A 26232-nucleotide genomic window follows, 5' to 3' on the forward strand; every position below is an offset into this window, starting at 1 on the left:
CATCCAGGGAAAGAAGTGTAGGGCACAAAGTCAATTTGTAACTTCAATTTTTAAAGAAACAAAACCATATACAATTCTTAACTAACAATGTATCTGAAGCAAATAACTTAATCTTTAAAATGGGACCTCATTTATCGTTTTTGCAAAAGTATGAAGGGAGAAAAAATGATTGTCAACAAAAATCACCTTTTAGAAATAATACATATAATGATTTATTGTCAACAAAAATCACCTTTTAGAAATAATACACATAATGATTTGAAGATTATTTGTCATTTTGGATTTTCGCATTCAAAGAGTGTGGCCGGTTAGCTCAGTTGGTTAGAGCGTGGTGCTAATAACGCCAAGGTCTTGGGTTCGATCCCCACACTGGCCATTTGTTTATCTTGATGACCCAACATCATTGACAACAATGGATTTAAACTTGTAGTACAGTGCTTGGAAACTAGGCTTCATCATCAGTATTGGCTATAGTGATTATCCTAGTAACTGCCTTGAATACATTGTAGATCTTTTACCATTATACTTTAAATATATAGTATTTTAAACCCTATTTTTATTTTTCTTTGGACTGTAGGAAGAAATGAAAGCCCTATTACCAATGCCACACTTCAAAGCACTTTATGCTTTATGATTTTTCTTTAAAATAGAAATGCTTTTCAATCAATATATGATCTACTACGTGGCCCATGCGTAAATGTTTCATGCAAATAAAATACAATTAATTTTATAGTGAGGTTGGTGGTTTGTAGTAGGATGAAAGAAGAACTGGGTCATATGTAGCCATTTCGAGAAGCTGTGCAAAACTGATCTTCTTTGCCATGCTGTATCAACACATCCAGGGAAAGAAGTGTAGGGCACAAAGTCAATTTGCAACTTCAGTTTTTAAAGAAACAAAACCATATACAATTCTTAACTAACAATTTATCTGAAGCAAGTAACTTAATCTTTAAAATGGGACCTCATTTATCGTTTTTGCAAAAGTATGAAGGGAGAAAAAATGATTGTCAACAAAAATCACCTTTTAGAAATAATACATATAATGATTTGAAGATTATTTGTCATTTTGGATTTTCACAGTCAAAGAGTGTGGCCGGTTAGCTCAGTTGGTTAGAGCGCGGTGCTAATAACGCCAAGGTCTTGGGTTCGATCCCCACACTGGCCATTTGTTTTCCTTGATGACCCAACATCATTGACAACAATGGATTTAAACTTGTAGTACAGTGCTTGGAAACTCGGCTTCATCATCAGTATTGGCTATAGTGAATATCCCTTGTAGCTGCCTTGAATACATTGTAGATCTTTTACCATTATCCTTTAAATATATAGTATTTTACACCCTATTTTTATTTTGCTTTGGGCTGTAGGAATAAATGAAAGCCCTATTACCAATGCCACACTTCAAAGCACTTTATGCTTTATGATTTTTCTTTAAAATAGAAATGCTTTTCAATCAATATATGATCTACTACGTGGCCCATGCGTAAATGTTTCATGCAAATAAAATACAATTCATTTTATAGTGAGGTTGGTGGTTTGTAGTAGGATGAAAGAAGAACTGGTTCATATGTAGCCATTTTGAGAAGCTGTGCAAAACTGATCATCTTTGCCATGCTGTATCAACACATCCAGGGAAAGAAGTGTAGGGCACAAAGTCAATTTGTAACTTCAATTTTTAAAGAAACAAAACCATATACAATTCTTAACTAACAATGTATCTGAAGCAAATAACTTAATCTTTAAAATGGGACCTCATTTATCGTTTTTGCAAAAGTATGAAGGGAGAAAAAATGATTGTCAACAAAAATCACCTTTTAGAAATAATACATATAATGATTTATTGTCAACAAAAATCACCTTTTAGAAATAATACACATAATGATATGAAGATTATTTGTCATTTTGGATTTTCGCCTTCAAAGAGTGTGGCCGGTTAGCTCAGTTGGTTTGAGCGTGGTGCTGATAACGCCAAGGTCTTGGGTTCGATCCCCACACTGGCCGTTTGTTTATCTTGATGACCCAACATCATTGACAACAATTGATTTAAACTTGTAGTACAGTGCTTGGAAACTAGGCTTCATCATCAGTATTGGCTATAGTGATTATCCTAGTAACTGCCTTGAATACATTGTAGATCTTTTACCATTATACTTTAAATATATAGTATTTTACACCCTATTTTTATTTTTCTTTGGACTGTAGGAAGAAATGAAAGCCCTATTACCAATGCCACACTTCAAAGCACTTTATGCTTTATGATTTTTCTTTAAAATAGAAATGCTTTTCAATCAATATATGATCTACTACGTGGCCCATGCGTAAATGTTTCATGCAAATAAAATACAATTCATTTTATAGTGAGGTTGGTGGTTTGTAGTAGGATGAAAGAAGAACTGGTTCATATGTAGCCATTTCGAGAAGCTGTGCAAAACTGATCTTCTTTGCCATGCTGTATCAACACATCCAGGGAAAGAAGTGTAGGGCACAAAGTCAATTTGCAACTTCAATTTTTAAAGAAACAAAACCATATACAATTCTTAACTAACAATTTATCTGAAGCAAGTAACTTAATCTTTAAAATGGGACCTCATTTATCGTTTTTGCAAAAGTATGAAGGGAGAAAAAATGATTGTCAACAAAAATCACCATTTAGAAATAATACATATAAGGATTTGAAGATTATTTGTCATTTTGGATTTTCAAATTCAAATAGTGTGGCCGGTTAGCTCAGTTGGTTAGAGCGTGGTGCTAATAACACCAAGGTCTTGGGTTCGATCCCCACACTGGCCATTTGTTTTTCTTGATGACCCAACATCATTGACAACAATGGATTTAAACTTGTAGTACAGTATTTAAGCTTGGAAACTAGGCTTCATCATCAGTATTGGCTATAGTGATTATCCCTTGTAGCTGCCTTGAATACATTGTAGATCTTTTACCATTATCCTTTAAATATATAGTATTTTACACCCTATTTTTATTTTGCTTTGGACTGTAGGAAGAAATGAAAGCCCTATTACCAATGCCACACTTCAAAGCACTTTATGCTTTATGATTTTTCTTTAAAATAGAAATGCTTTTCAATCAATATATGATCTACTACGTGGCCCATGCGTAAATGTTTCATGCAAATAAAATACAATTCATTTTATAGTGAGGTTGGTGGTTTGTAGTAGGATGAAAGAAGAACTGGTTCATATGTAGCCATTTTGAGAAGCTGTGCAAAACTGATCATCTTTGCCATGCTGTATCAACACATCCAGGGAAAGAAGTGTAGGGCACAAAGTCAATTTGTAACTTCAATTTTTAAAGAAACAAAACCATATACAATTCTTAACTAACAATGTATCTGAAGCAAATAACTTAATCTTTAAAATGGGACCTCATTTATCGTTTTTGCAAAAGTATGAAGGGAGAAAAAATGATTGTCAACAAAAATCACCTTTTAGAAATAATACATATAATGATTTATTGTCAACAAAAATCACCTTTTAGAAATAATACACATAATGATTTGAAGATTATTTGTCATTTTGGATTTTCGCGTTCAAAGAGTGTGGCCGGTTAGCTCAGTTGGTTAGAGCGTGGTGCTAATAACGCCAAGGTCTTGGGTTCGATCCCCACACTGGCCATTTGTTTATCTTGATGACCCAACATCATTGACAACAATGGATTTAAACTTGTAGTACAGTGCTTGGAAACTAGGCTTCATCATCAGTATTGGCTATAGTGATTATCCTAGTAACTGCCTTGAATACATTGTAGATCTTTTACCATTATACTTTAAATATATAGTATTTTAAACCCTATTTTTATTTTGCTTTGGACTGTAGGAAGAAATGAAAGCCCTATTACCAATGCCACACTTCAAAGCACTGTATGCTTTATGATTTTTCTTTAAAATAGAAATGCTTTTCAATCAATATATGATCTACTACGTGGCCCATGCGTAAATGTTTCATGCAAATAAAATACAATTAATTTTATAGTGAGGTTGGTGGTTTGTAGTAGGATGAAAGAAGAACTGGGTCATATGTAGCCATTTCGAGAAGCTGTGCAAAACTGATCTTCTTTGCCATGCTGTATCAACACATCCAGGGAAAGAAGTGTAGGGCACAAAGTCAATTTGTAACTTCAATTTTTAAAGAAACAAAACCATATACAATTCTTAACTAACAATTTATCTGAAGCAAGTAACTTAATCTTTAAAATGGGACCTCATTTATCGTTTTTGCAAAAGTATGAAGGGAGAAAAAATGATTGTCAACAAAAATCACCTTTTAGAAATAATACATATAATGATTGGAAGATTATTTGTCATTTTGGATTTTCACATTCAAAGAGTGTGGCCGGTTAGCTCAGTTGGTTAGAGCGTGGTGCTAATAACGCCAAGGTCTTGGGTTCGATCCCCACACTGGCCATTTGTTTTCCTTGATGACCCAACATCATTGACAACAATGGATTTAAACTTGTAGTACAGTGCTTGGAAACTCGGCTTCATCATCAGTATTGGCTATAGTGATTATCCTAGTAACTGCCTTGAATACATTGTAAATCTTTTACCATTATACTTTAAATATATAGTATTTTACACCCTATTTTTATTTTGCTTTGGACTGTAGGAAGAAATGAAAGCCCTATTACCAATGCCACACTTCAAAGCACTTTATGCTTTATGATTTTTCTTTAAAATATAAATGCTTTTCAATCAATATATGATCTACTACGTGGCCCATGCGTAAATGTTTCATGCAAATAAAATACAATTCATTTTATAGTGAGGTTGGTGGTTTGTAGTAGGATGAAAGAAGAACTGGTTCATAAGTAGCCATTTTGAGAAGCTGTGCAAAACTGATCATCTTTGCCATGCTGTATCAACACATCCAGGGAAAGAAGTGTAGGGCACAAAGTCAATTTGTAACTTCAATTTTTAAAGAAACAAAACCATATACAATTCTTAACTAACAATGTATCTGAAGCAAGTAACTTAATCTTTAAAATGGGACCTCATTTATCGTTTTTGCAAAAGTATGAAGGGAGAAAAAATGATTGTCAACAAAAATCACCTTTTAGAAATAATACATATAATGATTTATTGTCAACAAAAATCACCTTTTAGAAATAATACATATAATGATTTGAAGATTATTTGTCATTTTGGATTTTCTCATTCAAACAGTGTGGCCGGTTAGCTCAGTTGGTTAGAGCGTGGTGCTAATAACGCCAAGGTCTTGGGTTCGATCCCCACACTGGCCATTTGTTTATCTTGATGACCCAACATCATTGACAACAATGGATTTAAACTTGTAGTACAGTGCTTGGAAACTAGGCTTCATCATCAGTATTGGCTATAGTGATTATCCTAGTAACTGCCTTGAATACATTGTAGATCTTTTACCATTATACTTTAAATATATAGTATTTTAAACCCTATTTTTATTTTGCTTTGGACTGTAGGAAGAAATGAAAGCCCTATTACCAATGCCACACTTCAAAGCACTTTATGCTTTATGATTTTTCTTTAAAATAGAAATGCTTTTCAATCAATATATGATCTACTACGTGGCCCATGCGTAAATGTTTCATGCAAATAAAATACAATTAATTTTATAGTGAGGTTGGTGGTTTGTAGTAGGATGAAAGAAGAACTGGTTCATATGTAGCCATTTCGAGAAGCTGTGCAAAACTGATCTTCTTTGCCATGCTGTATCAACACATCCAGGGAAAGAAGTGTAGGGCACAAAGTCAATTTGTAACTTCAATTTTTAAAGAAACAAAACCATATACAATTCTTAACTAACAATTTATCTGAAGCAAGTAACTTAATCTTTAAAATGGGACCTCATTTATCGTTTTTGCAAAAGTATGAAGGGAGAAAAAATGATTGTCAACAAAAATCACCTTTTAGAAATAATACATATAATGATTTGAAGATTATTTGTCATTTTGGATTTTCACATTCAAACAGTGTGGCCGGTTAGCTCAGTTGGTTAGAGCGTGGTGCTAATAACGCCAAGGTCTTGGGTTCGATCCCCACACTGGCCATTTGTTTTTCTTGATGACCCAACATCATTGACAACAATGGATTTAAACTTGTAGTACAGTGCTTGGAAACTAGGCTTCATCATCAGTATTGGCTATAGTGATTATCCTAGTAACTGCCTTGAATACATTGTAGATCTTTTACCATTATACTTTAAATATATAGTATTTTACACCCTATTTTTATTTTGCTTTGGACTGTAGGAAGAAATGAAATCCCTATTACCAATGCCACACTTCAAAGCACTTTATGCTTTATGATTTTTCTTTAAAATAGAAATGCTTTTCAATCAATATATGATCTACTACGTGGCCCATGCGTAAATGTTTCATGCAAATAAAATACAATTCATTTTATAGTGAGGTTGGTGGTTTGTAGTAGGATGAAAGAAGAACTGGTTCATATGTAGCCATTTCGAGAAGCTGTGCAAAACTGATCTTCTTTGCCATGCTGTATCAACACATCCAGGGAAAGAAGTGTAGGGCACAAAGTCAATTTGTAACTTCAATTTTTAAAGAAACAAAACCATATACAATTCTTAACTAACAATTTATCTGAAGCAAGTAACTTAATCTTTAAAATGGGACCTCATTTATCGTTTTTGCAAAAGTATGAAGGGAGAAAAAATGATTGTCAACAAAAATCACCTTTTAGAAATAATACATATAATGATTTGAAGATTATTTGTCATTTTGGATTTTCACAATCAAACAGTGTGGCCGGTTAGCTCAGTTGGTTAGAGCGTGGTGCTAATAACCCCAAGGTCTTGGGTTCGATCCCCACACTGGCCATTTGTTTTTCTTGATGACCCAACATCATTGACAACAATGGATTTAAACTTGTAGTACAGTGCTTGGAAACTAGGCTTCATCATCAGTATTGGCTATAGTGATTATCCTAGTAACTGCCTTGAATACATTGTAGATCTTTTACCATTATACTTTAAATATATAGTATTTTACACCCTATTTTTATTTTGCTTTGGACTGTAGGAAGAAATGAAATCCCTATTACCAATGCCACACTTCAAAGCACTTTATGCTTTATGATTTTTCTTTAAAATAGAAATGCTTTTCAATCAATATATGATCTACTACGTGGCCCATGCGTAAATGTTTCATGCAAATAAAATACAATTCATTTTATAGTGAGGTTGGTGGTTTGTAGTAGGATGAAAGAAGAACTGGTTCATATGTAGCCATTTCGAGAAGCTGTGCAAAACTGATCTTCTTTGCCATGCTGTATCAACACATCCAGGGAAAGAAGTGTAGGGCACAAAGTCAATTTGCAACTTCAATTTTTAAAGAAACAAAACCATATACAATTCTTAACTAACAATTTATCTGAAGCAAGTAACTTAATCTTTAAAATGGGACCTCATTTATCGTTTTTGCAAAAGTATGAAGGGAGAAAAAATGATTGTCAACAAAAATCACCATTTAGAAAAAATACATATAATGATTTGAAGATTATTTGTCATTTTGGATTTTCGCATTCAAATAGTGTGGCCGGTTAGCTCAGTTGGTTAGAGCATGGTGCTAATAACGCCAAGGTCTTGGGTTCGATCCCCACACTGGCCATTTGTTTTTCTTGATGACCCAACATCATTGACAACAATGGATTTAAACTTGTAGTACAGTGCTTGGAAACTAGGCTTCATCATCAGTATTGGCTATAGTGATTATCCTAGTAACAGCCTTGAATACATTGTAAATCTTTTACCATTATACTTTAAATATATAGTATTTTACACCCTATTTTTATTTTGCTTTGGACTGTAGGAAGAAATGAAAGCCCTATTACCAATGCCACACTTCAAAGCACTTTATGCTTTATGATTTTTCTTTAAAATAGAAATGCTTTTCAATCAATATATGATCTACTACGTGGCCCATGCGTAAATGTTTCATGCAAATAAAATACAATTAATTTTATAGTGAGGTTGGTGGTTTGTAGTAGGATGAAAGAAGAACTGGTTCATATGTAGCCATTTCGAGAAGCTGTGCAAAACTGATCTTCTTTGCCATGCTGTATCAACACATCCAGGGAAAGAAGTGTAGGGCACAAAGTCAATTTGTAACTTCAATTTTTAAAGAAACAAAACCATATACAATTCTTAACTAACAATTTATCTGAAGCAAGTAACTTAATCTTTAAAATGGGACCTCATTTATCGTTTTTGCAAAAGTATGAAGGGAGAAAAAATGATTGTCAACAAAAATCACCTTTTAGAAATAATACATATAATGATTTTTATTTTGCTTTGGACTGTAGGAAGAAATGAAAGCCCTATTACCAATGCCACACTTCAAAGCACTTTATGCTTTATGATTTTTCTTTAAAATAGAAATGCTTTTCAATCAATATATGATCTACTACGTGGCCCATGCGTAAATGTTTCATGCAAATAAAATACAATTAATTTTATAGTGAGGTTGGTGGTTTGTAGTAGGATGAAAGAAGAACTGGGTCATATGTAGCCATTTCGAGAAGCTGTGCAAAACTGATCTTCTTTGCCATGCTGTATCAACACATCCAGGGAAAGAAGTGTAGGGCACAAAGTCAATTTGTAACTTCAATTTTTAAAGAAACAAAACCATATACAATTCTTAACTAACAATTTATCTGAAGCAAGTAACTTAATCTTTAAAATGGGACCTCATTTATCGTTTTTGCAAAAGTATGAAGGGAGAAAAAATGATTGTCAACAAAAATCACCTTTTAGAAATAATACATATAATGATTGGAAGATTATTTGTCATTTTGGATTTTCACATTCAAAGAGTGTGGCCGGTTAGCTCAGTTGGTTAGAGCGTGGTGCTAATAACGCCAAGGTCTTGGGTTCGATCCCCACACTGGCCATTTGTTTTCCTTGATGACCCAACATCATTGACAACAATGGATTTAAACTTGTAGTACAGTGCTTGGAAACTCGGCTTCATCATCAGTATTGGCTATAGTGATTATCCTAGTAACTGCCTTGAATACATTGTAAATCTTTTACCATTATACTTTAAATATATAGTATTTTACACCCTATTTTTATTTTGCTTTGGACTGTAGGAAGAAATGAAAGCCCTATTACCAATGCCACACTTCAAAGCACTTTATGCTTTATGATTTTTCTTTAAAATATAAATGCTTTTCAATCAATATATGATCTACTACGTGGCCCATGCGTAAATGTTTCATGCAAATAAAATACAATTCATTTTATAGTGAGGTTGGTGGTTTGTAGTAGGATGAAAGAAGAACTGGTTCATAAGTAGCCATTTTGAGAAGCTGTGCAAAACTGATCATCTTTGCCATGCTGTATCAACACATCCAGGGAAAGAAGTGTAGGGCACAAAGTCAATTTGTAACTTCAATTTTTAAAGAAACAAAACCATATACAATTCTTAACTAACAATGTATCTGAAGCAAGTAACTTAATCTTTAAAATGGGACCTCATTTATCGTTTTTGCAAAAGTATGAAGGGAGAAAAAATGATTGTCAACAAAAATCACCTTTTAGAAATAATACATATAATGATTTATTGTCAACAAAAATCACCTTTTAGAAATAATACATATAATGATTTGAAGATTATTTGTCATTTTGGATTTTCTCATTCAAACAGTGTGGCCGGTTAGCTCAGTTGGTTAGAGCGTGGTGCTAATAACGCCAAGGTCTTGGGTTCGATCCCCACACTGGCCATTTGTTTATCTTGATGACCCAACATCATTGACAACAATGGATTTAAACTTGTAGTACAGTGCTTGGAAACTAGGCTTCATCATCAGTATTGGCTATAGTGATTATCCTAGTAACTGCCTTGAATACATTGTAGATCTTTTACCATTATACTTTAAATATATAGTATTTTAAACCCTATTTTTATTTTGCTTTGGACTGTAGGAAGAAATGAAAGCCCTATTACCAATGCCACACTTCAAAGCACTTTATGCTTTATGATTTTTCTTTAAAATAGAAATGCTTTTCAATCAATATATGATCTACTACGTGGCCCATGCGTAAATGTTTCATGCAAATAAAATACAATTAATTTTATAGTGAGGTTGGTGGTTTGTAGTAGGATGAAAGAAGAACTGGTTCATATGTAGCCATTTCGAGAAGCTGTGCAAAACTGATCTTCTTTGCCATGCTGTATCAACACATCCAGGGAAAGAAGTGTAGGGCACAAAGTCAATTTGTAACTTCAATTTTTAAAGAAACAAAACCATATACAATTCTTAACTAACAATTTATCTGAAGCAAGTAACTTAATCTTTAAAATGGGACCTCATTTATCGTTTTTGCAAAAGTATGAAGGGAGAAAAAATGATTGTCAACAAAAATCACCTTTTAGAAATAATACATATAATGATTTGAAGATTATTTGTCATTTTGGATTTTCACATTCAAACAGTGTGGCCGGTTAGCTCAGTTGGTTAGAGCGTGGTGCTAATAACGCCAAGGTCTTGGGTTCGATCCCCACACTGGCCATTTGTTTTTCTTGATGACCCAACATCATTGACAACAATGGATTTAAACTTGTAGTACAGTGCTTGGAAACTAGGCTTCATCATCAGTATTGGCTATAGTGATTATCCTAGTAACTGCCTTGAATACATTGTAGATCTTTTACCATTATACTTTAAATATATAGTATTTTACACCCTATTTTTATTTTGCTTTGGACTGTAGGAAGAAATGAAATCCCTATTACCAATGCCACACTTCAAAGCACTTTATGCTTTATGATTTTTCTTTAAAATAGAAATGCTTTTCAATCAATATATGATCTACTACGTGGCCCATGCGTAAATGTTTCATGCAAATAAAATACAATTCATTTTATAGTGAGGTTGGTGGTTTGTAGTAGGATGAAAGAAGAACTGGTTCATATGTAGCCATTTCGAGAAGCTGTGCAAAACTGATCTTCTTTGCCATGCTGTATCAACACATCCAGGGAAAGAAGTGTAGGGCACAAAGTCAATTTGTAACTTCAATTTTTAAAGAAACAAAACCATATACAATTCTTAACTAACAATTTATCTGAAGCAAGTAACTTAATCTTTAAAATGGGACCTCATTTATCGTTTTTGCAAAAGTATGAAGGGAGAAAAAATGATTGTCAACAAAAATCACCTTTTAGAAATAATACATATAATGATTTGAAGATTATTTGTCATTTTGGATTTTCACAATCAAACAGTGTGGCCGGTTAGCTCAGTTGGTTAGAGCGTGGTGCTAATAACCCCAAGGTCTTGGGTTCGATCACCACACTGGCCATTTGTTTTTCTTGATGACCCAACATCATTGACAACAATGGATTTAAACTTGTAGTACAGTGCTTGGAAACTAGGCTTCATCATCAGTATTGGCTATAGTGATTATCCTAGTAACTGCCTTGAATACATTGTAGATCTTTTACCATTATACTTTAAATATATAGTATTTTACACCCTATTTTTATTTTGCTTTGGACTGTAGGAAGAAATGAAATCCCTATTACCAATGCCACACTTCAAAGCACTTTATGCTTTATGATTTTTCTTTAAAATAGAAATGCTTTTCAATCAATATATGATCTACTACGTGGCCCATGCGTAAATGTTTCATGCAAATAAAATACAATTCATTTTATAGTGAGGTTGGTGGTTTGTAGTAGGATGAAAGAAGAACTGGTTCATATGTAGCCATTTCGAGAAGCTGTGCAAAACTGATCTTCTTTGCCATGCTGTATCAACACATCCAGGGAAAGAAGTGTAGGGCACAAAGTCAATTTGCAACTTCAATTTTTAAAGAAACAAAACCATATACAATTCTTAACTAACAATTTATCTGAAGCAAGTAACTTAATCTTTAAAATGGGACCTCATTTATCGTTTTTGCAAAAGTATGAAGGGAGAAAAAATGATTGTCAACAAAAATCACCATTTAGAAAAAATACATATAATGATTTGAAGATTATTTGTCATTTTGGATTTTCGCATTCAAATAGTGTGGCCGGTTAGCTCAGTTGGTTAGAGCATGGTGCTAATAACGCCAAGGTCTTGGGTTCGATCCCCACACTGGCCATTTGTTTTTCTTGATGACCCAACATCATTGACAACAATGGATTTAAACTTGTAGTACAGTGCTTGGAAACTAGGCTTCATCATCAGTATTGGCTATAGTGATTATCCTAGTAACAGCCTTGAATACATTGTAAATCTTTTACCATTATACTTTAAATATATAGTATTTTACACCCTATTTTTATTTTGCTTTGGACTGTAGGAAGAAATGAAAGCCCTATTACCAATGCCACACTTCAAAGCACTTTATGCTTTATGATTTTTCTTTAAAATAGAAATGCTTTTCAATCAATATATGATCTACTACGTGGCCCATGCGTAAATGTTTCATGCAAATAAAATACAATTAATTTTATAGTGAGGTTGGTGGTTTGTAGTAGGATGAAAGAAGAACTGGTTCATATGTAGCCATTTCGAGAAGCTGTGCAAAACTGATCTTCTTTGCCATGCTGTATCAACACATCCAGGGAAAGAAGTGTAGGGCACAAAGTCAATTTGTAACTTCAATTTTTAAAGAAACAAAACCATATACAATTCTTAACTAACAATTTATCTGAAGCAAGTAACTTAATCTTTAAAATGGGACCTCATTTATCGTTTTTGCAAAAGTATGAAGGGAGAAAAAATGATTGTCAACAAAAATCACCTTTTAGAAATAATACATATAATGATTTGAAGATTATTTGTCATTTTGGATTTTCACAATCAAACAGTGTGGCCGGTTAGCTCAGTTGGTTAGAGCGTGGTGCTAATAACGCCAAGGTCTTGGGTTCGATCCCCACACTGGCCATTTGTTTTTCTTGATGACCCAACATCATTGACAACAATGGATTTAAACTTGTAGTACAGTGCTTGGAAACTAGGCTTCATCATCAGTATTGGCTATAGTGATTATCCTAGTAACTGCCTTGAATACATTGTAGATCTTTTACCATTATACTTTAAATATATAGTATTTTACACCGTATTTTTATTTTGCTTTGGACTGTAGGAAGAAATGAAATCCCTATTACCAATGCCACACTTCAAAGCACTTTATGCTTTATGATTTTTCTTTAAAATAGAAATGCTTTTCAATCAATATATGATCTACTACGTGGCCCATGCGTAAATGTTTCATGCAAATAAAATACAATTCATTTTATAGTGAGGTTGGTGGTTTGTAGTAGGATGAAAGAAGAACTGGTTCATATGTAGCCATTTCGAGAAGCTGTGCAAAACTGATCTTCTTTGCCATGCTGTATCAACACATCCAGGGAAAGAAGTGTAGGGCACAAAGTCAATTTGTAACTTCAATTTTTAAAGAAACAAAACCATATACAATTCTTAACTAACAATTTATCTGAAGCAAGTAACTTAATCTTTAAAATGGGACCTCATTTATCGTTTTTGCAAAAGTATGAAGGGAGAAAAAATGATTGTCAACAAAAATCACCTTTTAGAAATAATACATATAATGATTTGAAGATTATTTGTCATTTTGGATTTTCACAATCAAACAGTGTGGCCGGTTAGCTCAGTTGGTTAGAGCGTGGTGCTAATAACGCCAAGGTCTTGGGTTCGATCCCCACACTGGCCATTTGTTTTTCTTGATGACCCAACATCATTGACAACAATGGATTTAAACTTGTAGTACAGTGCTTGGAAACTAGGCTTCATCATCAGTATTGGCTATAGTGATTATCCTAGTAACTGCCTTGAATACATTGTAGATCTTTTACCATTATACTTTAAATATATAGTATTTTACACCCTATTTTTATTTTGCTTTGGACTGTAGGAAGAAATGAAATCCCTATTACCAATGCCACACTTCAAAGCACTTTATGCTTTATGATTTTTCTTTAAAATAGAAATGCTTTTCAATCAATATATGATCTACTACGTGGCCCATGCGTAAATGTTTCATGCAAATAAAATACAATTCATTTTATAGTGAGGTTGGTGGTTTGTAGTAGGATGAAAGAAGAACTGGTTCATATGTAGCCATTTCGAGAAGCTGTGCAAAACTGATCTTCTTTGCCATGCTGTATCAACACATCCAGGGAAAGAAGTGTAGGGCACAAAGTCAATTTGCAACTTCAATTTTTAAAGAAACAAAACCATATACAATTCTTAACTAACAATTTATCTGAAGCAAGTAACTTAATCTTTAAAATGGGACCTCATTTATCGTTTTTGCAAAAGTATGAAGGGAGAAAAAATGATTGTCAACAAAAATCACCATTTAGAAAAAATACATATAATGATTTGAAGATTATTTGTCATTTTGGATTATCGCATTCAAATAGTGTGGCCGGTTAGCTCAGTTGGTTAGAGCATGGTGCTAATAACGACAAGGTCTTGGGTTCGATCCCCACACTGGCCATTTGTTTTTCTTGATGACCCAACATCATTGACAACAATGGATTTAAACTTGTAGTACAGTGCTTGGAAACTAGGCTTCATCATCAGTATTGGCTATAGTGATTATCCTAGTAACAGCCTTGAATACATTGTAAATCTTTTACCATTATACTTTAAATATATAGTATTTTACACCCTATTTTTATTTTGCTTTGGACTGTAGGAAGAAATGAAAGCCCTATTACCAATGCCACACTTCAAAGCACTTTATGCTTTATGATTTTTCTTTAAAATAGAAATGCTTTTCAATCAATATATGATCTACTACGTGGCCCATGCGTAAATGTTTCATGCAAATAAAATACAATTAATTTTATAGTGAGGTTGGTGGTTTGTAGTAGGATGAAAGAAGAACTGGTTCATATGTAGCCATTTCGAGAAGCTGTGCAAAACTGATCTTCTTTGCCATGCTGTATCAACACATCCAGGGAAAGAAGTGTAGGGCACAAAGTCAATTTGTAACTTCAATTTTTAAAGAAACAAAACCATATACAATTCTTAACAAACAATTTATCTGAAGCAAGTAACTTAATCTTTAAAATGGGACCTCATTTATCGTTTTTGTAAAGGAATGAAGGGAGAAAAAATGATTGTCAACAAAAATCACCTTTTAGAAATAATACATATAATGATTTGAAGATTATTTGTCATTTTGGATTTTCACAATCAAACAGTGTGGCCGGTTAGCTCAGTTGGTTAGAGCGTGGTGCTAAAAACGCCAAGGTCTTGGGTTCGATCCCCACACTGGCCATTTGTTTTTCTTGATGACCCAACATCATTGACAACAATGGATTTAAACTTGTAGTACAGTGCTTGGAAACTAGGCTTCATCATCAGTATTGGCTATAGTGATTATCCTAGTAACTGCCTTGAATACATTGTAAATCTTTTACCATTATACTTTAAATATATAGTATTTTACACCCTATTTTTATTTTGCTTTGGACTGTAGGAAGAAATGAAAGCCCTATTACCAATGCCACACTTCAAAGCACTTTATGCTTTATGATTTTTCTTTAAAATATAAATGCTTTTCAATCAATATATGATCTACTACGTGGCCCATGCGTAAATGTTTCATGCAAATAAAATACAATTCATTTTATAGTGAGGTTGGTGGTTTGTAGTAGGATGAAAGAAGAACTGGTTCATATGTAGCCATTTTGAGAAGCTGTGCAAAACTGATCATCTTTGCCATGCTGTATCAACACATCCAGGGAAAGAAGTGTAGGGCACAAAGTCAATTTGTAACTTCAATTTTTAAAGAAACAAAACCATATACAATTCTTAACTAACAATGTATCTGAAGCAAGTAACTTAATCTTTAAAATGGGACCTCATTTATCGTTTTTGCAAAAGTATGAAGGGAGAAAAAATGATTGTCAACAAAAATCACCTTTTAGAAATAATACATATAATGATTTATTGTCAACAAAAATCACCTTTTAGAAATAATACATATAATGATTTGAAGATTATTTGTCATTTTGGATTTTCTCATTCAAACAGTGTGGCCGGTTAGCTCAGTTGGTTAGAGCGTGGTGCTAATAACGCCAAGGTCTTGGGTTCGATCCCCACACTGGCCATTTGTTTATCTTGATGACCCAACATCATTGACAACAATGGATTTAAACTTGTAGTACAGTGCTTGGAAACTAGGCTTCATCATCAGTATTGGCTATAGTGATTATCCTAGTAACTGCCTTGAATACATTGTAGATCTTTTACCATTATACTTTAAATATATAGTATTTTACACCCTATTTTTATTTTTCTTTGGACTGTAGGAAGAAATGAAAGCCCTATTACCAATGCCACACTTCAAAGCACTTTATGCTTTATGATTTTTCTTTAAAATAGAAATGCTTTTCAATCAATATATGATCTACTACGTGGCCCATGCGTAAATGTTTCATGCAAATAAAATACAATTAATTTTATAGTGAGGTTGGTGGTTTGTAGTAGGATGAAAGAAGAACTGGTTCATATGTAGCCATTTCGAGAAGCTGTGCAAAACTGATCTTCTTTGCCATGCTGTATCAACACATCCAGGGAAAGAAGTGTAGGGCACAAAGTCAATTTGTAACTTCAATTTTTAAAGAAACAAAACCATATACAATTCTTAACAAACAATTTATCTGAAGCAAGTAACTTAATCTTTAAAATGGGACCTCATTTATCGTTTTTGTAAAGGAATGAAGGGAGAAAAAATGATTGTCAACAAAAATCACCTTTTAGAAATAATACATATAATGATTTGAAGATTATTTGTCATTTTGGATTTTCACAATCAAACAGTGTGGCCGGTTAGCTCAGTTGGTTAGAGCGTGGTGCTAATAACGCCAAGGTCTTGGGTTCGATCCCCACACTGGCCATTTGTTTTTCTTGATGACCCAACATCATTGACAACAATGGATTTAAACTTGTAGTACAGTGCTTGGAAACTAGGCTTCATCATCAGTATTGGCTATAGTGATTATCCTAGTAACTGCCTTGAATACATTGTAAATCTTTTACCATTATACTTTAAATATATAGTATTTTACACCCTATTTTTATTTTGCTTTGGACTGTAGGAAGAAATGAAAGCCCTATTACCAATGCCACACTTCAAAGCTCTTTATGCTTTATGATTTTTCTTTAAAATATAAATGCTTTTCAATCAATATATGATCTACTACGTGGCCCATGCGTAAATGTTTCATGCAAATAAAATACAATTCATTTTATAGTGAGGTTGGTGGTTTGTAGTAGGATGAAAGAAGAACTGGTTCATATGTAGCCATTTTGAGAAGCTGTGCAAAACTGATCATCTTTGCCATGCTGTATCAACACATCCAGGGAAAGAAGTGTAGGGCACAAAGTCAATTTGTAACTTCAATTTTTAAAGAAACAAAACCATATACAATTCTTAACTAACAATGTATCTGAAGCAAGTAACTTAATCTTTAAAATGGGACCTCATTTATCGTTTTTGCAAAAGTATGAAGGGAGAAAAAATGATTGTCAACAAAAATCACCTTTTAGAAATAATACATATAATGATTTATTGTCAACAAAAATCACCTTTTAGAAATAATACATATAATGATTTGAAGATTATTTGTCATTTTGGATTTTCTCATTCAAACAGTGTGGCCGGTTAGCTCAGTTGGTTAGAGCGTGGTGCTAATAACGCCAAGGTCTTGGGTTCGTTCCCCACACTGGCCATTTGTTTATCTTGATGACCCAACATCATTGACAACAATGGATTTAAACTTGTAGTACAGTGCTTGGAAACTAGGCTTCATCATCAGTATTGGCTATAGTGATTATCCTAGTAACTGCCTTGAATACATTGTAGATCTTTTACCATTATACTTTAAATATATAGTATTTTACACCCTATTTTTATTTTTCTTTGGACTGTAGGAAGAAATGAAAGCCCTATTACCAATGCCACACTTCAAAGCACTTTATGCTTTATGATTTTTCTTTAAAATAGAAATGCTTTTCAATCAATATATGATCTACTACGTGGCCCATGCGTAAATGTTTCATGCAAATAAAATACAATTAATTTTATAGTGAGGTTGGTGGTTTGTAGTAGGATGAAAGAAGAACTGGTTCATATGTAGCCATTTCGAGAAGCTGTGCAAAACTGATCTTCTTTGCCATGCTGTATCAACACATCCAGGGAAAGAAGTGTAGGGCACAAAGTCAATTTTTAACTTCAATTTTTAAAGAAACAAAACCATATACAATTCTTAACAAACAATTTATCTGAAGCAAGTAACTTAATCTTTAAAATGGGACCTCATTTATCGTTTTTGTAAAGGAATGAAGGGAGAAAAAATGATTGTCAACAAAAATCACCTTTTAGAAATAATACATATAATGATTTGAAGATTATTTGTCATTTTGGATTTTCACAATCAAACAGTGTGGCCGGTTAGCTCAGTTGGTTAGAGCGTGGTGCTAATAACGCCAAGGTCTTGGGTTCGATCCCCACACTGGCCATTTGTTTTTCTTGATGACCCAACATCATTGACAACAATGGATTTAAACTTGTAGTACAGTGCTTGGAAACTAGGCTTCATCATCAGTATTGGCTATAGTGATTATCCTAGTAACTGCCTTGAATACATTGTAAATCTTTTACCATTATACTTTAAATATATAGTATTTTACACCCTATTTTTATTTTGCTTTGGACTGTAGGAAGAAATGAAAGCCCTATTACCAATGCCACACTTCAAAGCACTTTATGCTTTATGATTTTTCTTTAAAATATAAATGCTTTTCAATCAATATATGATCTACTACGTGGCCCATGCGTAAATGTTTCATGCAAATAAAATACAATTCATTTTATAGTGAGGTTGGTGGTTTGTAGTAGGATGAAAGAAGAACTGGTTCATATGTAGCCATTTTGAGAAGCTGTGCAAAACTGATCATCTTTGCCATGCTGTATCAACACATCCAGGGAAAGAAGTGTAGGGCACAAAGTCAATTTGTAACTTCAATTTTTAAAGAAACAAAACCATATACAATTCTTAACTAACAATGTATCTGAAGCAAGTAACTTAATCTTTAAAATGGGACCTCATTTATCGTTTTTGCAAAAGTATGAAGGGAGAAAAAATGATTGTCAACAAAAATCACCTTTTAGAAATAATACATATAATGATTTATTGTCAACAAAAATCACCTTTTAGAAATAATACACATAATGATATGAAGATTATTTGTCATTTTGGATTTTCGCATTCAAAGAGTGTGGCCGGTTAGCTCAGTTGGTTAGAGCGTGGTGCTAATAACGCCAAGGTCTTGGGTTCGATCCCCACACTGGCCATTTGTTTATCTTGATGACCCAACATCATTGACAACAATGGATTTAAACTTGTGCTTGGAAACTAGGCTTCATTATCAGTATTGGCTATAGTGATTATCCTAGTAACTGCCTTGAATACATTGTAGATCTTTTACCATTATACTTTAAATATATAGTATTTTAAACCCTATTTTTATTTTGCTTTGGACTGTAGGAAGAAATGAAAGCCCTATTACCAATGCCACACTTCAAAGCACTTTATGCTTTATGATTTTTCTTTAAAATAGAAATGCTTTTCAATCAATATATGATCTACTACGTGGCCCATGCGTAAATGTTTCATGCAAATAAAATACAATTCATTTTATAGTGAGGTTGGTGGTTTGTAGTAGGATGAAAGAAGAACTGGTTCATATGTAGCCATTTCGAGAAGCTGTGCAAAACTGATCTTCTTTGCCATGCTGTATCAACACATCCAGGGAAAGAAGTGTAGGGCACAAAGTCAATTTGCAACTTCAATTTTTAAAGAAACAAAACCATATACAATTCTTAACTAACAATTTATCTGAAGCAAGTAACTTAATCTTTAAAATGGGACCTCATTTATCGTTTTTGCAAAAGTATGAAGGGAGAAAAAATGATTGTCAACAAAAATCACCATTTAGAAAAAATACATATAATGATTTGAAGATTATTTGTCATTTTGGATTTTCACATTCAAATAGTGTGGCCGGTTAGCTCAGTTGGTTAGAGCGTGGTGCTAATAACGCCAAGGTCTTGGGTTCGATCCCCACACTGGCCATTTGTTTTTCTTGATGACCCAACATCATTGACAACAATGGATTTAAACTTGTAGTACAGTGCTTGGAAACTAGGCTTCATCATCAGTATTGGCTATAGTGATTATCCTAGTAACAGCCTTGAATACATTGTAAATCTTTTACCATTATACTTTAAATATATAGTATTTTACACCCTATTTTTATTTTGCTTTGGACTGTAGGAAGAAATGAAAGCCCTATTACCAATGCCACACTTCAAAGCACTTTATGCTTTATGATTTTTCTTTAAAATATAAATGCTTTTCAATCAATATATGATCTACTACGTGGCCCATGCGTAAATGTTTCATGCAAATAAAATACAATTCATTTTATAGTGAGGTTGGTGGTTTGTAGTAGGATGAAAGAAGAACTGGTTCATATGTAGCCATTTTGAGAAGCTGTGCAAAACTGATCATCTTTGCCATGCTGTATCAACACATCCAGGGAAAGAAGTGTAGGGCACAAAGTCAATTTGTAACTTCAATTTTTAAAGAAACAAAACCATATACAATTCTTAACTAACAATGTATCTGAAGCAAATAACTTAATCTTTAAAATGGGACCTCATTTATCATTTTTGCAAAAGTATGAAGGGAGAAAAAATGATTGTCAACAAAAATCACCTTTTAGAAATAATACATATAATGATTTATTGTCAACAAAAATCACCTTTTAGAAATAATACACATAATGATTTGAAGATTATTTGTCATTTTGGATTTTCGCATTCAAAGAGTGTGGCCGGTTAGCTCAGTTGGTTAGAGCGTGGTGCTAATAACGCCAAGGTCTTGGGTTTGATCCCCACACTGGCCATTTGTTTATCTTGATGACCCAACATCATTGACAACAATGGATTTAAACTTGTAGTACAGTGCTTGGAAACTAGGCTTCATCATCAGTATTGGCTATAGTGATTATCCTAGTAACTGCCTTGAATACATTGTAGATCTTTTACCATTATACTTTAAATATATAGTATTTTAAACCCTATTTTTATTTTGCTTTGGACTGTAGGAAGAAATGAAAGCCCTATTACCAATGCCACACTTCAAAGCACTTTATGCTTTATGATTTTTCTTTAAAATAGAAATGCTTTTCAATCAATATATGATCTACTACGTGGCCCATGCGTAAATGTTTCATGCAAATAAAATACAATTAATTTTATAGTGAGGTTGGTGGTTTGTACTAGGATGAAAGAAGAACTGGGTCATATGTAGCCATTTCGAGAAGCTGTGCAAAACTGATCTTCTTTGCCATGCTGTATCAACACATCCAGGGAAAGAAGTGTAGGGCACAAAGTCAATTTGTAACTTCAATTTTTAAAGAAACAAAACCATATACAATTCTTAACTAACAATGTATCTGAAGCAAATAACTTAATCTTTAAAATGGGACCTCATTTATCGTTTTTGCAAAAGTATGAAGGGAGAAAAAATGATTGCCAACAAAAATCAAATTTTAGAAATAATACATATAATGATTTGAAGATTATTTGTCATTTTGGATTTTCTCATTCAAACAGTGTGGCCGGTTAGCTCAGTTGGTTAGAGCGTGGTGCTAATAACGCCAAGGTCTTGGGTTCGATCCCCACACTGGCCATTTGTTTATCTTGATGACCCAACATCATTGACAACAATGGATTTAAACTTGTAGTACAGTGCTTGGAAACTAGGCTTCATCATCAGTATTGGCTATAGTGATTATCCTAGTAACTGCCTTGAATACATTGTAGATCTTTTACCATTATACTTTAAATATATAGTATTTTACACCCTATTTTTATTTTTCTTTGGACTGTAGGAAGAAATGAAAGCCCTATTACCAATGCCACACTTCAAAGCACTTTATGCTTTATGATTTTTCTTTAAAATAGAAATGCTTTTCAATCAATATATGATCTACTACGTGGCCCATGCGTAAATGTTTCATGCAAATAAAATACAATTAATTTTATAGTGAGGTTGGTGGTTTGTAGTAGGATGAAAGAAGAACTGGTTCATATGTAGCCATTTCGAGAAGCTGTGCAAAACTGATCTTCTTTGCCATGCTGTATCAACACATCCAGGGAAAGAAGTGTAGGGCACAAAGTCAATTTGTAACTTCAATTTTTAAAGAAACAAAACCATATACAATTCTTAACAAACAATTTATCTGAAGCAAGTAACTTAATCTTTAAAATGGGACCTCATTTATCGTTTTTGTAAAGGAATGAAGGGAGAAAAAATGATTGTCAACAAAAATCACCTTTTAGAAATAATACATATAATGATTTGAAGATTATTTGTCATTTTGGATTTTCACAATCAAACAGTGTGGCCGGTTAGCTCAGTTGGTTAGAGCGTGGTGCTAATAACGCCAAGGTCTTGGGTTCGATCCCCACACTGGCCATTTGTTTTTCTTGATGACCCAACATCATTGACAACAATGGATTTAAACTTGTAGTACAGTGCTTGGAAACTAGGCTTCATCATCAGTATTGGCTATAGTGATTATCCTAGTAACTGCCTTGAATACATTGTAAATCTTTTACCATTATACTTTAAATATATAGTATTTTACACCCTATTTTTATTTTGCTTTGGACTGTAGGAAGAAATGAAAGCCCTATTACCAATGCCACACTTCAAAGCACTTTATGCTTTATGATTTTTCTTTAAAATATAAATGCTTTTCAATCAATATATGATCTACTACGTGGCCCATGCGTAAATGTTTCATGCAAATAAAATACAATTCATTTTATAGTGAGGTTGGTGGTTTGTAGTAGGATGAAAGAAGAACTGGTTCATATGTAGCCATTTTGAGAAGCTGTGCAAAACTGATCATCTTTGCCATGCTGTATCAACACATCCAGGGAAAGAAGTGTAGGGCACAAAGTCAATTTGTAACTTCAATTTTTAAAGAAACAAAACCATATACAATTCTTAACTAACAATGTATCTGAAGCAAGTAACTTAATCTTTAAAATGGGACCTCATTTATCGTTTTTGCAAAAGTATGAAGGGAGAAAAAATGATTGTCAACAAAAATCACCTTTTAGAAATAATACATATAATGATTTATTGTCAACAAAAATCACCTTTTAGAAATAATACACATAATGATATGAAGATTATTTGTCATTTTGGATTTTCGCATTCAAAGAGTGTGGCCGGTTAGCTCAGTTGGTTAGAGCGTGGTGCTAATAACGCCAAGGTCTTGGGTTCGATCCCCACACTGGCCATTTGTTTATCTTGATGACCCAACATCATTGACAACAATGGATTTAAACTTGTGCTTGGAAACTAGGCTTCATCATCAGTATTGGCTATAGTGATTATCCTAGTAACTGCCTTGAATACATTGTAGATCTTTTACCATTATACTTTAAATATATAGTATTTTAAACCCTATTTTTATTTTGCTTTGGACTGTAGGAAGAAATGAAAGCCCTATTACCAATGCCACACTTCAAAGCACTTTATGCTTTATGATTTTTCTTTAAAATAGAAATGCTTTTCAATCAATATATGATCTACTACGTGGCCCATGCGTAAATGTTTCATGCAAATAAAATACAATTCATTTTATAGTGAGGTTGGTGGTTTGTAGTAGGATGAAAGAAGAACTGGTTCATATGTAGCCATTTCGAGAAGCTGTGCAAAACTGATCTTCTTTGCCATGCTGTATCAACACATCCAGGGAAAGAAGTGTAGGGCACAAAGTCAATTTGTAACTTCAATTTTTAAAGAAACAAAACCATATACAATTCTTAACTAACAATTTATCTGAAGCAAGTAACTTAATCTTTAAAATGGGACCTCATTTATCGTTTTTGCAAAAGTATGAAGGGAGAAAAAATGATTGTCAACAAAAATCACCTTTTAGAAATAATACATATAATGATTTGAAGATTATTTGTCATTTTGGATTTTCACAATCAAACAGTGTGGCCGGTTAGCTCAGTTGGTTAGAGCGTGGTGCTAATAACGCCAAGGTCTTGGGTTCGATCCCCACACTGGCCATTTGTTTATCTTGATGACCCAACATCATTGACAACAATGGATTTAAACTTGTAGTACAGTGCTTGGAAACTAGGCTTCCCACACTGAGAAAAAATGATTGTCAACAAAAATCACCTTTTAGAAATAATACATATAATGATTTATTGTCAACAAAAATCACCTTTTAGAAATAATACACATAATGATATGAAGATTATTTGTCATTTTGGATTTTCGCATTCAAAGAGTGTGGCCGGTTAGCTCAGTTGGTTAGAGCGTGGTGCTAATAACGCCAAGGTCTTGGGTTCGATCCCCACACTGGCCATTTGTTTATCTTGATGACCCAACATCATTGACAACAATGGATTTAAACTTGTGCTTGGAAACTAGGCTTCATCATCAGTATTGGCTATAGTGATTATCCTAGTAACTGCCTTGAATACATTGTAGATCTTTTACCATTATACTTTAAATATATAGTATTTTACACCCTATTTCTATTTTGCTTTGGACTGTAGGAAGAAATGAAAGCCCTATTACCAATGCCACACTTCAAAGCACTTTATGCTTTATAATTTTTCTTTAAAATAGAAATGCTTTTCAATCAATATATGATCTACTACGTGGCCCATGCGTAAATGTTTCATGCAAATAAAATACAATTCATTTTATAGTGAGGTTGGTGGTTTGTAGTAGGATGAAAGAAGAACTGGTTCATATGTAGCCATTTTGAGAAGCTGTGCAAAACTGATCATCTTTGCCATGCTGTATCAACACATCCAGGGAAAGAAGTGTAGGGCACAAAGTCAATTTGTAACTTCAATTTTTAAAGAAACAAAACCATATACAATTCTTAACTAACAATGTATCTGAAGCAAGTAACTTAATCTTTAAAATGGGACCTCATTTATCGTTTTTGCAAAAGTATGAAGGGAGAAAAAATGATTGTCAACAAAAATCACCTTTTAGAAATAATACATATAATGATTTATTGTCAACAAAAATCACCTTTTAGAAATAATACACATAATGATATGAAGATTATTTGTCATTTTGGATTTTCGCATTCAGAGAGTGTGGCCGGTTAGCTCAGTTGGTTAGAGCGTGGTGCTAATAACGCCAAGGTCTTGGGTTCGATCCCCACACTGGCCATTTGTTTATCTTGATGACCCAACATCATTGACAACAATGGATTTAAACTTGTAGTACAGTGCTTGGAAACTAGGCTTCATCATCAGTATTGGCTATAGTGATTATCCTAGTAACTGCCTTGAATACATTGTAGATCTTTTACCATTATACTTTAAATATATAGTATTTTAAACCCTATTTTTATTTTGCTTTGGACTGTAGGAAGAAATGAAAGCCCTATTACCAATGCCACACTTCAAAGCACTTTATGCTTTATGATTTTTCTTTAAAATAGAAATGCTTTTCAATCAATATATGATCTACTACGTGGCCCATGCGTAAATGTTTCATGCAAATAAAATACAATTAATTTTATAGTGAGGTTGGTGGTTTGTAGTAGGATGAAAGAAGAACTGGTTCATATGTAGCCATTTCGAGAAGCTGTGCAAAACTGATCTTCTTTGCCATGCTGTATCAACACATCCAGGGAAAGAAGTGTAGGGCACAAAGTCAATTTGTAACTTCAATTTTTAAAGAAACAAAACCATATACAATTCTTAACTAACAATTTATCTGAAGCAAGTAACTTAATCTTTAAAATGGGACCTCATTTATCGTTTTTGCAAAAGTATGAAGGGAGAAAAAATGATTGTCAACAAAAATCACCTTTTAGAAATAATACATATAATGATTTGAAGATTATTTGTCATTTTGGATTTTCACAATCAAACAGTGTGGCCGGTTAGCTCAGTTGGTTAGAGCGTGGTGCTAATAACGCCAAGGTCTTGGGTTCGATCCCCACACTGGCCATTTGTTTTTCTTGATGACCCAACATCATTGACAACAATGGATTTAAACTTGTAGTACAGTGCTTGGAAACTAGGCTTCATCATCAGTATTGGCTATAGTGATTATCCTAGTAACTGCCTTGAATACATTGTAGATCTTTTACCATTATACTTTAAA

The 26232-nt window shown here is 33.3% G+C and overlaps 30 non-coding genes across 30 annotated transcripts; all 30 read left to right on the plus strand.

The window, feature by feature from the left end:
- Positions 1-302: 302 nt before the first annotated feature.
- TRNAI-AAU (transfer RNA isoleucine (anticodon AAU)) lies at positions 303-376 on the plus strand. The gene has a single exon. It is a non-coding gene; the product is annotated as a tRNA-Ile (tRNA).
- Positions 377-1091: 715 nt separating this feature from the next.
- Positions 1092-1165, plus strand: TRNAI-AAU (transfer RNA isoleucine (anticodon AAU)). The gene has a single exon. It is a non-coding gene; the product is annotated as a tRNA-Ile (tRNA).
- A 762-nt stretch (positions 1166-1927) lies between these two features.
- TRNAI-GAU (transfer RNA isoleucine (anticodon GAU)) lies at positions 1928-2001 on the plus strand. The gene has a single exon. It is a non-coding gene; the product is annotated as a tRNA-Ile (tRNA).
- Positions 2002-2716: 715 nt separating this feature from the next.
- Positions 2717-2790, plus strand: TRNAI-AAU (transfer RNA isoleucine (anticodon AAU)). Its single transcript has one exon. It is a non-coding gene; the product is annotated as a tRNA-Ile (tRNA).
- A 768-nt stretch (positions 2791-3558) lies between these two features.
- TRNAI-AAU (transfer RNA isoleucine (anticodon AAU)) lies at positions 3559-3632 on the plus strand. The gene has a single exon. It is a non-coding gene; the product is annotated as a tRNA-Ile (tRNA).
- A 715-nt stretch (positions 3633-4347) lies between these two features.
- On the plus strand, positions 4348-4421 carry TRNAI-AAU (transfer RNA isoleucine (anticodon AAU)). Its single transcript has one exon. It is a non-coding gene; the product is annotated as a tRNA-Ile (tRNA).
- A 761-nt stretch (positions 4422-5182) lies between these two features.
- Positions 5183-5256, plus strand: TRNAI-AAU (transfer RNA isoleucine (anticodon AAU)). The gene has a single exon. It is a non-coding gene; the product is annotated as a tRNA-Ile (tRNA).
- Positions 5257-5971: 715 nt separating this feature from the next.
- TRNAI-AAU (transfer RNA isoleucine (anticodon AAU)) lies at positions 5972-6045 on the plus strand. The gene has a single exon. It is a non-coding gene; the product is annotated as a tRNA-Ile (tRNA).
- A 715-nt stretch (positions 6046-6760) lies between these two features.
- Positions 6761-6834, plus strand: TRNAI-AAU (transfer RNA isoleucine (anticodon AAU)). Its single transcript has one exon. It is a non-coding gene; the product is annotated as a tRNA-Ile (tRNA).
- A 715-nt stretch (positions 6835-7549) lies between these two features.
- On the plus strand, positions 7550-7623 carry TRNAI-AAU (transfer RNA isoleucine (anticodon AAU)). Its single transcript has one exon. It is a non-coding gene; the product is annotated as a tRNA-Ile (tRNA).
- A 1208-nt stretch (positions 7624-8831) lies between these two features.
- On the plus strand, positions 8832-8905 carry TRNAI-AAU (transfer RNA isoleucine (anticodon AAU)). The gene has a single exon. It is a non-coding gene; the product is annotated as a tRNA-Ile (tRNA).
- Positions 8906-9666: 761 nt separating this feature from the next.
- TRNAI-AAU (transfer RNA isoleucine (anticodon AAU)) lies at positions 9667-9740 on the plus strand. Its single transcript has one exon. It is a non-coding gene; the product is annotated as a tRNA-Ile (tRNA).
- Positions 9741-10455: 715 nt separating this feature from the next.
- Positions 10456-10529, plus strand: TRNAI-AAU (transfer RNA isoleucine (anticodon AAU)). The gene has a single exon. It is a non-coding gene; the product is annotated as a tRNA-Ile (tRNA).
- A 1504-nt stretch (positions 10530-12033) lies between these two features.
- Positions 12034-12107, plus strand: TRNAI-AAU (transfer RNA isoleucine (anticodon AAU)). Its single transcript has one exon. It is a non-coding gene; the product is annotated as a tRNA-Ile (tRNA).
- Positions 12108-12822: 715 nt separating this feature from the next.
- Positions 12823-12896, plus strand: TRNAI-AAU (transfer RNA isoleucine (anticodon AAU)). The gene has a single exon. It is a non-coding gene; the product is annotated as a tRNA-Ile (tRNA).
- Positions 12897-13611: 715 nt separating this feature from the next.
- Positions 13612-13685, plus strand: TRNAI-AAU (transfer RNA isoleucine (anticodon AAU)). Its single transcript has one exon. It is a non-coding gene; the product is annotated as a tRNA-Ile (tRNA).
- Positions 13686-15189: 1504 nt separating this feature from the next.
- Positions 15190-15263, plus strand: TRNAF-AAA (transfer RNA phenylalanine (anticodon AAA)). Its single transcript has one exon. It is a non-coding gene; the product is annotated as a tRNA-Phe (tRNA).
- A 761-nt stretch (positions 15264-16024) lies between these two features.
- Positions 16025-16098, plus strand: TRNAI-AAU (transfer RNA isoleucine (anticodon AAU)). Its single transcript has one exon. It is a non-coding gene; the product is annotated as a tRNA-Ile (tRNA).
- Positions 16099-16813: 715 nt separating this feature from the next.
- TRNAI-AAU (transfer RNA isoleucine (anticodon AAU)) lies at positions 16814-16887 on the plus strand. The gene has a single exon. It is a non-coding gene; the product is annotated as a tRNA-Ile (tRNA).
- Positions 16888-18437: 1550 nt separating this feature from the next.
- On the plus strand, positions 18438-18511 carry TRNAI-AAU (transfer RNA isoleucine (anticodon AAU)). The gene has a single exon. It is a non-coding gene; the product is annotated as a tRNA-Ile (tRNA).
- A 761-nt stretch (positions 18512-19272) lies between these two features.
- Positions 19273-19346, plus strand: TRNAI-AAU (transfer RNA isoleucine (anticodon AAU)). The gene has a single exon. It is a non-coding gene; the product is annotated as a tRNA-Ile (tRNA).
- Positions 19347-20053: 707 nt separating this feature from the next.
- Positions 20054-20127, plus strand: TRNAI-AAU (transfer RNA isoleucine (anticodon AAU)). Its single transcript has one exon. It is a non-coding gene; the product is annotated as a tRNA-Ile (tRNA).
- A 761-nt stretch (positions 20128-20888) lies between these two features.
- TRNAI-AAU (transfer RNA isoleucine (anticodon AAU)) lies at positions 20889-20962 on the plus strand. Its single transcript has one exon. It is a non-coding gene; the product is annotated as a tRNA-Ile (tRNA).
- Positions 20963-21677: 715 nt separating this feature from the next.
- TRNAI-AAU (transfer RNA isoleucine (anticodon AAU)) lies at positions 21678-21751 on the plus strand. Its single transcript has one exon. It is a non-coding gene; the product is annotated as a tRNA-Ile (tRNA).
- Positions 21752-22466: 715 nt separating this feature from the next.
- On the plus strand, positions 22467-22540 carry TRNAI-AAU (transfer RNA isoleucine (anticodon AAU)). The gene has a single exon. It is a non-coding gene; the product is annotated as a tRNA-Ile (tRNA).
- A 761-nt stretch (positions 22541-23301) lies between these two features.
- TRNAI-AAU (transfer RNA isoleucine (anticodon AAU)) lies at positions 23302-23375 on the plus strand. Its single transcript has one exon. It is a non-coding gene; the product is annotated as a tRNA-Ile (tRNA).
- A 707-nt stretch (positions 23376-24082) lies between these two features.
- On the plus strand, positions 24083-24156 carry TRNAI-AAU (transfer RNA isoleucine (anticodon AAU)). Its single transcript has one exon. It is a non-coding gene; the product is annotated as a tRNA-Ile (tRNA).
- A 230-nt stretch (positions 24157-24386) lies between these two features.
- Positions 24387-24460, plus strand: TRNAI-AAU (transfer RNA isoleucine (anticodon AAU)). Its single transcript has one exon. It is a non-coding gene; the product is annotated as a tRNA-Ile (tRNA).
- Positions 24461-25213: 753 nt separating this feature from the next.
- On the plus strand, positions 25214-25287 carry TRNAI-AAU (transfer RNA isoleucine (anticodon AAU)). The gene has a single exon. It is a non-coding gene; the product is annotated as a tRNA-Ile (tRNA).
- A 715-nt stretch (positions 25288-26002) lies between these two features.
- On the plus strand, positions 26003-26076 carry TRNAI-AAU (transfer RNA isoleucine (anticodon AAU)). Its single transcript has one exon. It is a non-coding gene; the product is annotated as a tRNA-Ile (tRNA).
- Positions 26077-26232: the final 156 nt, after the last annotated feature.

The sequence above is a fragment of the Crinia signifera genome, chromosome 2 (genome assembly GCF_055691185.1).
Source record: "Crinia signifera chromosome 2, ASM5569118v1, whole genome shotgun sequence".
NCBI classification, from domain to species: domain Eukaryota; kingdom Metazoa; phylum Chordata; class Amphibia; order Anura; family Myobatrachidae; genus Crinia; species Crinia signifera.